Source organism: Lissotriton vulgaris, unplaced genomic scaffold (assembly GCF_964263255.1).
Source record: "Lissotriton vulgaris unplaced genomic scaffold, aLisVul1.2 SCAFFOLD_1910, whole genome shotgun sequence".
NCBI lineage: Eukaryota > Metazoa > Chordata > Amphibia > Caudata > Salamandridae > Lissotriton > Lissotriton vulgaris.
In genome coordinates, this window is record NW_028248258.1 from 44,962 (window position 1) to 59,948 (window position 14,987).

Below are 14,987 nucleotides of genomic sequence, written 5' to 3' on the forward strand. Positions count from 1 at the left end.
ATGCAACCAGAACAGTTTGACGTACATGATGGTCTAATATATTTGTAAATCAGTTACTGAGGCAAAAAATTACATATGAAAACGTCATTACCGTTAATATGTTTCCTCCATATTTTCATAAACTTTTTTCATTTCAATGGTTAATTTCTCTGGGAAAAACACCTGACATGGCATACCGATACAATTGATCCCTGGCTTAATTCAAAACAGTTGCTACTTTTCAGAAATGTATAGTTTTCTGAGAACACACCCGTTTCTACCACAAATTAACAGTAGCTAGAAACCACAAAAAATAGTAAACATCGAGTAACAGTTAACAAATTGCAAAATATGTGGTAAAAAAATGATATTTTTCCAGACAACTCAACCTTTTGCCGAAAGTTGCTGGTAGGATGATCTTAGAACAGAAAATCTTTTTTTCATGCCATTTTTAGGACACTTTTTCCTTCTCACTGTTTCCCTATTTCCCCCCCAAAAAAGAAAATGTTGCTACAGCTACATTTTGGTTACATAATTGGTTCATTGAGGAGAAATCCACGAATCCTGAGTATACCCAAAATGCGGAAAAAAGACTAAAATTTGTTTCGGAGCCTTTTGTGGAAAAAAAACATGATGAAGTCTTATGAGTGAACTGCCCCAAACGTTAAAAAAAGGGTTCAGCACGGCACTTAAGGATGGGGCCACAGGGCTGGAAGCCTCCAGCACTAAAAGGGTTAAAAGGAAGTCTGACATCTATAGAAGTTTACAATGGTCAGAGTCAATAAATTACATTTTACAGTGCAGATGAAATCTCTGCATTACTCTATGTATTTAAGTATGCTTTTTATACACGACCCTACCAAATCGAATAAAGGAATCATGTTACAGAATTGGACAGAGATCATTATTATGTAACTCAGTCGGGTATATAAAATAAACGATGCATGAAAGAAAGACGGCAGGTTCTCAAACTACAAGTTAGTGCAGAAAGAGTGGAGGGGTGAACATTATTTGCCCACTCTGGCCACCTTTGACTGACGTTGACTGTTTACTCATGCTGATAGCCGGTAGACGTGCGAAGGAAGGAGTAAGGACAGGTCAACTGAGCAGTTTGCATTTCCGACTGTTTAATCTGAGCTGAACATATTTACAGCCTGATAAACTAGTTAAATCTCAATTTTTGGGTGATATCCCGCACCACTAAAGGAGACGATCGGCTTGGTTGGAGTTAATTGACGGGCCTCTTAAATTCTAGAGTGTTCGAAGGGGGAAGGCAATATGTGAAAGTTCATTCTCACAAGTGCTATACCAAGCGCGCCTGGGAAGGCAAGGGCAGAGGCATCAAACCTCCAGGGGGGCAGATTTACAAGACCCTTGCGCCACTTTTGCGTCACTTTTAACATGGGAAAAGTGGCCCAAGGAGCTTGTAAATCTGCCCCCAGCTGCCTTACTAGATGATGGGGTGTTGCCGAAGCATGCGGGATTTATTGATCTCTGGGCGCAAATTGCCTTAAGATTTTTAATTAAATTCGAGGTTTGAAATCCTATCTGAGATATTTGCCTTTTAGCTGTAGTAGCAGATGCTAAACGTTACAGTAGATGAAAGGGGGTTACTTGGAACATAAGATGTGCATTGGGACAAAACTGTGTTTAATCAATACATAGATTGATATAGACAACAGTCATATTTTTTTATTTTTTATAAATACTGTGAAGAAAAACCTTAACTATATGAAAGATGAGAGGGAAACGTGTTTATGAAAGTATTTTTACTAAATTGCTAGCAGCGATGACAGGCAGGGCTGCTACCCATGAAGTAAAAAACTTGCAGGCCAGGATACATACAAACAACCGTGAGCAGAGAGGCCCGTCGACAGGCTTAAATACATTCTCTAACACTCATGGATTTAAAAAAAAAACAACTGAAGAATCATTTCAAGTACACACATGCGGGCGCAGATATTACAGAGACAACACATACAGGTGCACATACATGAACGGATGCTTGAAAGTGTGTGCGAATGGATTGAGGAGTAGGTGGTTCGATGCATGGCTGAATAAGTGAAGGGTGCGTGTAGGTTCATGTATAATTGGGTACATGGGGAGGATTATAACTGGATGGATGCAAGAATGTGAGAAAACGATGAACGCAAGGGTATAAGTGGATGGAAGAAGGGGTGCACTGGTGTCAGGTATTTTCATAGCAGTTCCTTTCCACTGGGTCCCACGCAAGAATTTGGTAAATGTAATGTAAAATGGTTCTTGTATAGCGCGACTATCACCCCACTGAGGATCTTGGCACTGCGAGAAAGCCAGCAGAAGGATCAACTACTCATCGGGGTGGATCTAACATTTCAGATTAGACTTTTGCATAATGTGTCTGGTAGGCTAAAGACCCAGGTTTTTAGTGACTTCCTAAAGATTGATTCGGAGGCAGGGGTAGTTTGTTCCAGGCCTTTGAGCCCAAGACCGCCAGTGCCTTTCCTCCCCTAGTTTTTAGCCTGAAGGTGGGGATGGTAAGCAGATTAGCGTTTGAGGATCTCAGATTACGTGAGGGTAGGTATCGTTCAAACATCCTCTGAAGGTAACTGGGCCCTCGTGAGTGATAGGTCCTAAACGTGATTAGTAGGACTTTGAACAGCACCCTCTTGTGGATCGGTAGCCAGTGGAGGGCGTCCATTGCTGCTGTGGCCGATGTCCTCCTATGCCATCTCAACACCAGTTTGGCTGCTGCATGCTGGACCATCTGTAGCTTGTGAACAACCGCCCTGTTGTTCCCTGCATATAGGCTGTTGCAGTAATCTAGCCGAGATGTTATTAGTGCTACCACCACCATTTTTCGAGCTGAGAGTGGTACTAGATAGAAATACTTTCTTAGGCCCTTTATGATGCTGAAACAGGTTCCCGCTACTGCCAGGGCCTGTTGTTTGAAGGATAAGGTGGCATCGAACTTGATCCCTAGGTTTCTGACTGCCTTAGTAGTATTTGGGGGGACGGTGGCATCTTCTGACCACCATTGTTTGGAGCTGAAATGGTTATGTTGGCCATAAGGCATAATTTCAGTTTTCCCTGAGTGGCACCTCAGATGGTTATTACTCATCCATTCGAAGGTGGCTTTGAGGCAGTTTTTAAGGTTTTCTTCAGCCTCTGTAGTATCGTCATCCAGCACCAGGATGAGCTGCGTATCGTCTGCATACGAGATGTTGTTGATCTTGAAGGATGATATCAGTGCAATCAGGGGGGCCATATATACATTGAAAAGCGTGGGGCTCAGGCAGGAGCCTTGCAGTACCCCTGAGGTAAGCTGTTTTTCCTCTGAACTGAACTGGCCTAATGTGATTACTTGCCGCCTGTTTACCAGGAAATTTTTAATCCAGCCCAGTACATTTCCTGCTATACCTGCCGCGGCTAGGCTGTCTACAATGATGGTATGCAAGACCGTATCAAAAGCCGTGGACAGGTCCAATAGTACCAGGACGGCCTTCTTTCACTGGTCCATTGCGGCTCGCAGTGTTTCCGTGGTAAAAAAGAGGGCAGACTCTGTTGAATGTTGGGCCATAAAACCTGCCTAGTTTGGATTCCAGGCGTTATTTTCCTCCAGAAAGGCGGTTAACTGTTTATTTACAAATTTCTCTGTTAGTTTACAGAGAGCTGGAAGCAGCGAGATAGGTCGCAGGTTTGAAAGAGTTGTAGGGTCCGCTAGCTGCTTTTTTTGTAGGGGTTTTACCGCTGATAATTTCCATTCTACAGGGATTGAGGCCTGGTCAAGTGAGGAATGTATTACATTGTTTATGGTGGGGTTGACAATATCAACCATGGACTGTAGGACCAGGGGCGGGCAGTGGTCAAATGGGGAGCCTGATATGATGGCCAGTATGGCTTTCCGAGTTTCCTCTAAATTAATCGGAGAGAACATATTCATGCTGACAAAAACTGTCCCTCTCCTAGTATCCCCTTTTTCATTCAGTGACATCGGGGGGGGAAGTCTTTAATAAGGGTATGGATCTTTTCTTCAAAGAAATCGGCTATGGTATTGTAGAGTCTTTGGGAAGGGGAAATTTCTTTCTGCAGGGTTTTGGGGTTCATAAAAGTATTTACTATCTTAAAAATTTCTTTTTGTTTATTGTTATTGTTGTTTATGGCTTCCATGTAATAGTCGATTTTTGCAGTTTTTATCAGGGTGTGATATTCTCACTGTGCAGCTTTATATGTATTCAGGTCATTCCTCTCATAATTTCGGCGCCATCTTCGCTCTAGAACTCTCACTTCCCCTTGCTTTTCTATTAGGGTCAGTGAGAACCAGGGTGTTGATATCTACTTATTCCGTACTTCCTTTCTGGGGGCTTTTCTGGGGGCAGTGGGACCTGTCTCCATGCTAAGTTCGATTATCCAATCCCCAAATAACTGGTTCTCTCTGATCGGGTCTCCTGTCAAGGAAGGCCTCTTCTCTAGGTCTTTATTCATGAAGTCAGGATGTCCTATGATGCTCTTCCAGCAGGCTTTTCCCTGTGGCGGCGCTATTGCCTTTACTGTACTCTTGCCCACTGGGCAGCCCTTAACTCGGAGCTGGTGCTTTCGTTCCCATGGCAGTCCCCTGGCCATGGATATTGTTGCTTGTAATTGTTCTTCCAAGTATTCACATTGTGGCATTGGTTCCCTAGTAGTAGTTTTGGCAGACGTATAAAGGCTTCCTCTGGGTGGTGTTGGATTTAGTGGTCCGCCATTACTGTAGTCTGCTGGTCTATCTTTTTGTTCTCTAATTTGGCTATATAATCCCAGAATTGCTTCAGTTTGTTGTTTTTGCACAGTTCATGTATCTTAATCCATTCGTCTTCTATGTGGCTTTGTTTAAAATTTCCAGGTGAGATGTTTATGCTCTTGTTTGTCTTGCTTATGCACCATCTCTGTGACTTGTGTCCCAATTTTTGGGTGGATCCTTTTTGCCTGCCTTAGGGTTTGAATGCTATCCCTTGGACCTCTAGTATCTTTTAACTTGCTCCTGGTTTTCCAGTTCCTCATATGTGTTGGCGTCTAGGCCCCTATTAAGAGGGCAGTGCGCAGGTTTGCTATCCAGGTTCCCCAATTTTGTGAGGACAGGATGGGATTTTCTTATTTCTGCCCATTTACTCTCTCCAATATCCATTTCTGAAATTTTACTGAGATATCTGCACTCTACTTGATCCTCTTTAGCAGCTTGTGTTCCTCTGTGACCCTGGTGTTGCTGATGGCCTCAATTTGTCCTTGTTGTTCAACATTAAGATTGAAGTTTGCTCTAAACATGCCGTGATCATTTAGTTCCCTGTGCCGTGTCTCATCACCACTACCGCCATTACCACCAATACCATTAATTTAACGAATCCCATTACCACTGCTACCATTATACCCACCACTACCACCATCACCACCACCTTATTGCTAGAACAATCAATTGAACAGTATTATTGCGTACCTGGAGTTGCAGATCTATTTGCTTTCCCAATGCTTGTTAAATTTTGCATGGCATCGTTTGAAGCTGCATTTTATCTTATTGTAAATATGAACTTGTTAGATGCGGCCATTGGGTTGGAACCTTATTGTTCGATTGAAATGTTTTAAATTCAATTAGACTTGATAAAGAATTGATTTACTGTAATTTACTTTAATATGATTTAAACAAGAGATATCAAGAAAAAAGATATGGATTATGATATGGGCGGAGGAAAGTACTCTCTTTTAGGAACTGCAGAGGGTGGTTTTTTTTGTTCTTACAAATATCACAAGCTAATAAGAAAAGCCTTGCTGGTCTTTTTGTCTGCTCCTCCAACCATATCCAGACTCTAGAGTAAATAACTTGGTCGTTCTTAACACTGTGTGTGTGGTGAATAATTAGGTAGTTGCAATCTTTTTTGATTGTGGATTTGTTGTGAATTTAGTTGCGCGCGCTGCATCGCATTTGGCAATGCAGCGAGTGCAACAAAATTAGTTTTATTTATTTATATGTTCACAAACCTCTAATCAGCCGTAATGCGTAGTTTACTACCCCTAACCATGCCCCTCCCCCGCCCCACGTCAGCGCCCAGCAGCACTCCTACCACGGGCCACTACTGGTAGCTACTACTCAAATATGTCATTTGTAATTAGAGATTATCCACAGGAAGAGAAAGGTGCTTGCCAGGATATGGCCACTGATTCCCAGGATGCCCAAAAGACAGAGTTCAATGAATAACACAAGACTAAAAGGGCACCAACGAGGAGCTAAAAGGGGTTCTAGAGAAGGGTTTAGACTAAGGAACAGAGGAGAGAAGCAAAAGGTGAAGGATACAGGGTTGGGTGGATGAATTAAGCAAAAGTGGAGAGACAAAACAGCTGCGAGTCGTTCCCAGGCAAGGAGACCTGACAGCAGCCTGTTAAGTATGCTTTACCACCAATGATCTGGAACTGAATTTGCTGGAATCGGAAAGTTCACAAACATATAGTGGTTAGCAGTCTAGCCTTCCACTTCACACTGCCTAGTCTTCCAGAGCATAAATTATCTTCCCTGTCTGAGTCGAGTGATTCATAGACTAGTGCAAGGGGCAACATGATTTGTGGGTGATGCCTTCCCTCTGTCCTCTTGGACCGAAACAACGAAGTACTGGTCCACTGGGGACTTGCTGTGCTTCAGTGCATGATTTTCCCACAAATAGGCCCCTAAGTTACTTTGAATTTAGTTGTCTGATTGCACCTGTTGTGTTTCTAAAATATTACCCCCTAAGAGGAATACGCCCAGTTCAGCAGTGTATGTATAATGGTAGTTGGGTAGTTCCACAAAGTGAATTTTGGGAATGATATTGTCAACCCGCAGGCAATCCTCCCACCTCTTTGGCCCCTAAGAGCCCTTGTTGGAAGAGAGAAAGGACCCCTGCAAGGCCCAGGAGAGCGTGCACCCCTTCTTTGATTTCAGTAAATAACGCTCTGTAGGATCTTGATCCCTGCTTTAGCACAAACAATGATTAGCCATTTGCACTGTAAGTCTTTTTATTTTTTTACAGATTGTGCCCACAGCAGGGCTTGGTGGTGTGGAGGTGCACACAGGGCACACCTTCTGAGTGTGATGACTGTCAGATCACTGGGCAGTTATGAGTCACAGTGGTGGTAGTGATGAGATTTTGGCAGGGCAGGGCATTTTAACTATTTCTGCCATGGAGAGTCACTTATTTGCCTCGTCTGTATTTTTAAATTGGTTTGCCAGTCCCCTGAAACTAGGTTTTCTTCCAGCTATGTTGGACATGGATTTCATATATGTATATGTTTATTGTGTGTGTAGAGGATGAAAGCAGAGCATGTGACATGTGGATATTGCAACCCTAGAACCTATTTTGTTTTCCTACATCCCAGAGTACCTAAATTTAATGGTTGGGAGAGCACCTTCTAATGTGTGAGATGTTTGGGTGCAAAGGAGAAGAGATAGAGGTGCATTTGAAGCTTAGGGAGTTTCTCCTGCCCTTCACTGCCTAATTGATCACTAGAATAGCCACTCCCCACGAGTTGTCAGGTAGTTAACAAACATAGCCTTCTTTTCTTTTCTACCCTTGTTTTGTGTCCCCCTTGATGTGAGACTTACAACATCACCCCACCTTCATGTTAACACTTGAAAACAAAGAATATGTCTTGACCAGTCTGAGTGGAATAAACTAAAAGTAGGTCTTACAGCTGATTGTTACAATACACAAACAGTTTGCAACTTTGCTATAAAGATGGGACAAAAACTTCTAGACTGTGGGCCAAGAATTATCTTCTCAAATGTGGCTCTTGACACCAGGGGAAACAGAGAAACTCGCAGTGCTCTAAGCTAGGGGTAACTCCTGACAACTCTACTTACCAGTTTTGGGACCAGAAAACTTGGGAGTTGTACCCACTTGTCAGACGAAGCTGCCTGAACTTGCCTGTAATTCAAGGGAGAGAGCTGACTAGCTCTTCATAAGGAGCATTGGTAGCACTGTAGTATATGAAAAGCTCTGCTCAGAAGAACAGAGACGGCAATGGAGCAGAGGCTGAATGAACCAAAGTGTCTGCTGCTATGCAGAAATGAACTTGCACCGCTGTGTCAAGTGTGAGGTCTGGAAGTTTCAAAGTGTTCCTGCAGTGCAGACATAAGCATATGCACCTGGAATCAGAGGGTACCATTTAACTTGAAATTGTGCAAGTTCTTTTAAATGATCGAGCGCCAAGAAGCATCAGAGTGCTATAGAATCCTGACTGCATAACACTTTTTTCAATTGAATGACCTAGAGTGCTGAAGGAGGATGTTGGAAATGGCACTATTTGCAGGGTTATCCCCAAACTTTTTGCTTCTTCTTCCCTTATTTTTCCTGACCCGTGGTTGTTGGCAATAGGACTCTGGGCACTTTACCACTGCTGATCAGTACTAAAGTGCATATGCTCCCTGTGTAAATTGTTTTGTAATTGATTATCCATGATTGGCATATTTGTATCACCAAGAAGTCCCATGTAAAGTGCACTGGGTGTGCCAGGGTTGGTGATTCAAAAGCTACTAGTGGGCCTGCAGCACTGATTGTGCCCCCCACATGAGTAGCCCTAAAATGGGGTCTCAGGCCTGCCACCGCAGTGCCTGTGTGCAGTCTGTGGGCTGCCATGTCCTGCTGGTCAGTGTCCCCACTGACCAGGCCTAACCCTTCCCTTTCTGGACACATCAGTTACCCCTATGGAAGGCCCGAGGTACCCCCTTGGGCAGGGTGCAGTGTATGTGAAAGGTAGAGCATGTACTAGTGAAGGTGACATGCTCTGGTAGTGAATTACAGCCATTTTCGTTTTTCACAATTGTCTACATTGGCTACCAGCATATCTTCCCATAGGAGCAAGATAGGACATAAAAGTCTGGTATCCCTGAACTCAGAAATTAATAACATATCTTTTAGGAAAGGTTGTTTTAAATCCTGCGTTTGAGAACAGCACTTCTAGAATGTTGCTGTCCTCTTGTCTGACCATTCTGTGTGCCTTGGCCTGTTTGTGCATTGCCTGTCTGGTTTGTGAGTGACAGGGGCTGATTGGCTCCCAGAGGCTGAGTGAGCCATCCATGGGCTGAATAGCTCCATCTGCAGCTGGGCCTAAATAGAGCTGTGCCTTCCTTCCACAATGCTGGCTCCACCTCCTGCTGGGCGGCCAATGACCCTGTCCCTCTCTCTGAAAGGAAAGGAGAGGCCAGGAAAACAAAGTGCTCAAGGAACACCCAGAACGGTTTCAGACCGGGCTCAGAGCCCTCCTGCACAAAGGGAACAAAGACTTTTAGGGGTATAAGTATAGGACCTCAGACTACAGAAAATTAGATCCTCCTGGAATCAAGAAGGAATCTCTTCCAAGGAGAAAGCTGAAACTGAAGAAGGAAGACTGTCCTGCTGTTGCTCTGCTGGACTGACCTGCTGTTGTTTTGCTACCAAGGAGAGGTGAAGGACTTTGCTTTGTGCTGTGTCCCCTTGCTTGAAGGAATCTCCAAGGGCCTGAGAAGAGCTGGCTCCCTGTTAAGAAGTCCCAGGAACAAAAGGACTTCACCCCGGCTTCCCTGAACTCTGCTGAGAGAGTTCTGTCTTTCCTAGAGTGCTTGGGCCAGTTGTGGTGCTCTGGAAGTTGTACCTGTGTTGGGAAGCTGGAAACCAAGATTTTAAAGACTTTCTGCAAGTTTTCAATCATCGCTCGCTAGCGGAGCGCATCCCGTCAGTGCGAGGAAATTCCTGACGCTGCGGGGGTCGAGATCGTCGCACTGCCTGTTGCTGCTGACAGAGTGGTTGCATCCTTCGTTTGCGGGACGCACCAGTCTGGTGTTGGAAGATTGCCATCGCTGCGAGTATCGTCGCAGAGCCTGCCGTCACTGTTTGAGACTGTCAGACCGCTTGCGGACCGCATCATGTCACGGTAAGAGTCGTCGCAGAGCCATCGCATCGAGGGGCCGCAAGAGGAGAAGCTTGCCGCTGAGCCGCGCATCGTCGACGCACCGGATATCGTCGCCGCCCCGAAGATCGTCACATCGTACCTTTTGCGAGCCGCTTGCACCGAAACCTGTGCACCGGAATCCACGCAAGGTATCGCATCCCTCCCCATACAGACCGGAGTCACCGCAACACGCCCGCTACGTCCAGCGGGGTTGTTGCATCGCCTCCCCAGGGTCTCAGGAGTGATGCATTGCTTGCTTTTCAATGCTGCAGCTTTCACTTGGAACTTTTGTAGCATCTACAGGTACTGTTGGTTAAAACGTGAAGCAACTGTGGATTATTTTAAGGCAACCTTAAGAACGCATTTGAAACCCTATTCTTGAACTGTGTATGTTAGATTTTTGTCGTTTTGGTCTTGTGTAGTTAGATTAGATACCTTTATTTTCCTAAACTGTTGTGGAGTCAGTTTGTGGTGTTTTAACTATGTTACTGTGAGTGTTGGTACACATACTTAGCACATTGTTTTTGATAAGCCTGACTGCTCATGCCAAGCTACCAAGGGGGTGAGCAGGGGATATCTAAAGAGTGCATCCTTCTTACCATGACTAGAAGCAAGGGTCCCTATTTGGACAATAGTACATACCTCTGCCAACTAGAGACCCCCAGTTCTAATAGAGGTACCACATTGATGAAGGGAATATCTACCAGTCTGAAGTACTCACATAGCTTTTTTGGATGGTGGGTTTAGTGACTGGGCCAGAGGAAGACGCCAAGCAGCAAGTTCAGTTGGACCATGAGCACAGTGACCCTGATGCTACCTCCTGTTCCCTGGGTAGTGACATTACTGCTGTTCACTTGATCCAGAATGTAGATGCGCTTCTCATGGACTGACACTGTGTTGGTTGGGCCAGGGAAGAGCAAGCGCTGCTCAATGGGCCATGCCAAATGTACCCTCAACCAAAGAAGCTGTGGCTCCTTCCGTCAAAGAATACCTTACTCACTGCTGAGTGTTCAATACTAAAATGGAATAAAGGTACTGAGTGAAGGGAAATGCACCAAAGGGAGGGAAACCCTGCTCTGTAGGGAATAGAGCATTTACCACTATCAACAAAGTGCAGGTCAGCCTCCCTACAGAGAGCAACTGTCTGAAAATCCTCTGCAGAATCCCAAGACCTGTTTTTACTTTTCACTAAGGGTACCCTTGAGAACTGTCACATGGAAACAGAACATGCTCACACCCAGAAGCCAGTACAATGTCTCGTGAGTACAGAATAATAACAGATTTCCTCTGAGCTTTATGTACAGTGGTGAGTTGTATGTGAACAGTAATGTATTTTCTCTTTTAATAAAAAGCACTATCTGGGAAATGAGTTATTACTTTCTACTAAGTTTATTGAGTTCTTAGTCTCTACACCCACATCACTTTCCTGACGTACAATGTTTGACTTCACTATCCTAAATATCAAGTGATAAAGGGGTGTACATGGTGCTCAGTTCTCAACTCCCACCTCCCAGACACAACATCCAACCCAGAACAGGCTTCAAAGAACTTCATCCAGTGGATCACAGAATGCGCTGACAAAATCACCCCACCAAGCTAGTCAAATCCAAACGACCAGCCAGAAGAGGTAGCTGGTTCAACGCAGAGCTGAAATCCACCAAACACAACTGTTGGCAACTAGAAAGGAAGGGGTGTAAAAGAAGAGGCGCACTAGGAAAGAGACAGGAGACAATACCTCCTTCAAGACAGCACTCAATCAGTACAACTGCCTCCTGAAAGAATCAAAGAATGCCCTAGCAGGCAGCATTGAAACCAGCACAAGCTGCAGCAACAAGCTCTTTGCCACTGTGAAGGAGTTCTGTTACCCTACAGCTGGTAATAAAAACATCACACCACCCAAGACCAATGTGACACCCTGATGGACTTCATCTACTTCAAGATCCAAACCCCAACCCCCTGCAGCCTACAGCATCAGCCTTCTCACACCCACGAACACCTGCTCACCCAGTGGGCCCCTCTCACAACCCAAACCACAATTTCCATCCTGAAGTACGTGCACTTGGGAGCACCCACAGATCCCTGTTGCCACCACATCTTCAACCTAAGAAGCAAGACAATTGGCGACAAGGTCAAGAAAGTCCTGAACACCTCCATCACCTCAGCCTCTTTCCCTGAGGACTGGAAACACACTGAAGTTAGGCCCCTTCTGAAGAAACCATCTGCTGAATCAGTACAATCAAAGAGCTGCTGGTCCATCTTCCTTCTCCCCTTTCCAGCAACAGCTCTCGATAGGCAATCAACCAGAAGGTCACCGAACACCTGGAACAAAACAAACTCCTGGACCCCTCTTAATCCAGATTCTGAGCCTATCCAAGCACCGGGACAGTCCTGATTGCAGCCACCGAGGACATCTGAGCCCTCCTGAACCACAGCGAAAAACAGCCCTCTTTCTCCTGGATCTGTCAGTCACCTTCAACGCCGTCTCCGATCACATCCTGATTGACATACTCCACCACATAGTAACCCAAGAAGACACCCTCAAATGGATCATTACATACCACACTGGAAGAAACCAGAGTATCCGTCTCCCACCATTCACCTTGGAACCAAAGAAGATCATGTGCTGCATCCTCTAAGAATTGTCCCTCAGCCCCATTGTCTTCAACACGTACATGACCCCCCTGGCCAACATCGTCAGATTGCACTGACTCAACATCCTCTACTATGCAGACAACACCCAGCACATCTACTCACCATCAGATGACCTCTCCACCACCAGAGCCAACCTCCACAGATGTATGATGAACTATTGCTGACTGGATGAAGTAAAAGTATCTCAAACTCAAACTGGTAAGACGGAAGTCCTCAACTTTGGGGGGAATGGCGCATGGTGACCTGCTGAACTTGGCCAATCCCCTACCTCGACAGATCACGCCCACAGCCTCTGCATGTTCTTAGACAGCTAGCTATCTATGAAGAAACAGGTAACAGTCTCATCCACCTTCTTTCAAACCCTACGGTTATTCCACAAGAACTTCTGGTGTCTCCCAGCCCAACCTGAAGCACCGTCTCTGAGGCCCTCATCACCAGCAGGCTGGACTATGGGAGCACACTCTACATAGGAATCTCTGCATGGCTCCTGAAGAGACTACAGACAATAAAAAACTTAGCGGCAAGACTCATCTTCAACCTCCCCGGACGTACCCACATCACACCGCACCCCAAGAAGCTGCACTGGCTCCTAATACATAAGATATGCCAGTCAAGATGTTGACCCACACATACAAAGTCTGGCACAATGAAACCCCAGCATACATCTACAAACACATGACATTCCACCGACCAACCAGACACTGATGATCAGCCTTCCTCATTCTTGTAGACACCCACCGGATCATGCCGAAGCATCAATGGAGGACGCTCCTTCTCACACCTGGCACCCAAAGTTTGGAACAACCTTTACCTGCACCTCAGGGTCACCCAATTGCTCCGGGAATTCAGAAAAGGACTCAAGACCGAGCTGTTTGAATAAATACATCTCCATAAAGCAGTTAGCTACTCCAGCACCTTGAGACCCTTACTGGTGATTTTCAGCTCTTATAAATCCCTGATTGATTGATAGGTGAGTGCCTCATTGCAAGATGAATAAAGTAAACATTCAGTCCAATGTGCATTTTTATTCCCTACTTTTTATTGTTTTGTTTATCAGTGTCACCCTCAGACCACGGCAGACAGCCAGACCCACAGTAGCAGACACATTATTATAAAAATACCTGTGGTTGCAGTCTCCCTCCAAAGCATAAGTCTCAGTTACAAGGACCCCCCAAAAAAACAAGGAGTGAACACACACATGAAAATTCCTACTCTCTTAGTTAAAAAGTTAGAAAATGTTCACTATGTCTCCATTAAAGTTCCTGTATTTGTCTACCCAGTGCTGATCAGTTTTCTATAATAGCCAGTTAGCATAATTTGCTATTTCCAAAATATCCTAGCTATTACTTTAAATGTTTCCTTAATTCCCCAGTTAATTTTGCAAGCTTACGATAATGTACGGTGTCTGCAAATTTTATTATGTCGAGTTAGCCCACTTTGCTATATTGTTACTAAATTTCTAAAACATTTTTGCAGTTTTCCAGGATAAATCAAGCACAATTTGCTGTTTTCTATCAAACTCCTTGTATGAAAACTTCTGAACAACACGTGGGGGCCGATTACGATGCGGTCGGAAAAGTCTCCGAACATTGGTTGGAGCCTTTCTGACTGCATCGTAATATGCCGGTCGGATTCCCTTCCGACCACCACATTACAATGGAGGCGCCCGGAAAGGAATCCGAACGGTCATTCCGACTGGCTTCCAAAGGACTCTGAGAGCCCATCCACTAGTCGGAATGAGACTAGTAATCCCAAGGGCAGCTCTTTCCTCCCTAGAGATTACAACGCTGTGTTTCAGCCGCCTATCCATGCCAACCTTTCCGACACTGAAAGGCTGTTGGAACTCGACTTTGGGGGCCCCCAACAGGGCCCCTTTTGGTGCACAGCCTCCGGGTGGAGGCCGAGGTGGCACCAATGGTTCCCCCTGTTGATCTTTGCACCCGGGGCACAGAGTGCAGGGGGTGCCTGCTGCAGGTTGCAGGGATGAACTGCACCTCCCATTTTACAGCGGGAGCATGCATTCGGGCTGGTTTACAGCTGGAATACATGCTCCCATTGTAAACTATAGGAATGCGACCAAACAGTGTTTGTTCACATCCAAATTAGTCGGTCGGGACCACCGAGCAGGTATTGTTGGGTCCCATGGCCGAGATGATATTGGGCGGAGGAAACTCCACCCAACATCGTAATCAGCCACATGGTGTTTACTTGACTCTGGCTAGTAGGACACTGGATTCACTGGGTCAAGGGCATTTGTTGTGTTGAGCATCTGTTTGGTGTTGATGGGACACAGAGTTTGGATCATCCGGTTCGGTCAAAGGCAAAGAAATCAGGACAGGGGCAGCTTGGCAGACACATTGCCAGTGGCAGGAATACAGGAGTAAAGGCATTATACTTTGTTTCATCCTCCTCCAGATGCTCTGCTCATCAGCAGCCACTTGATGCCACCT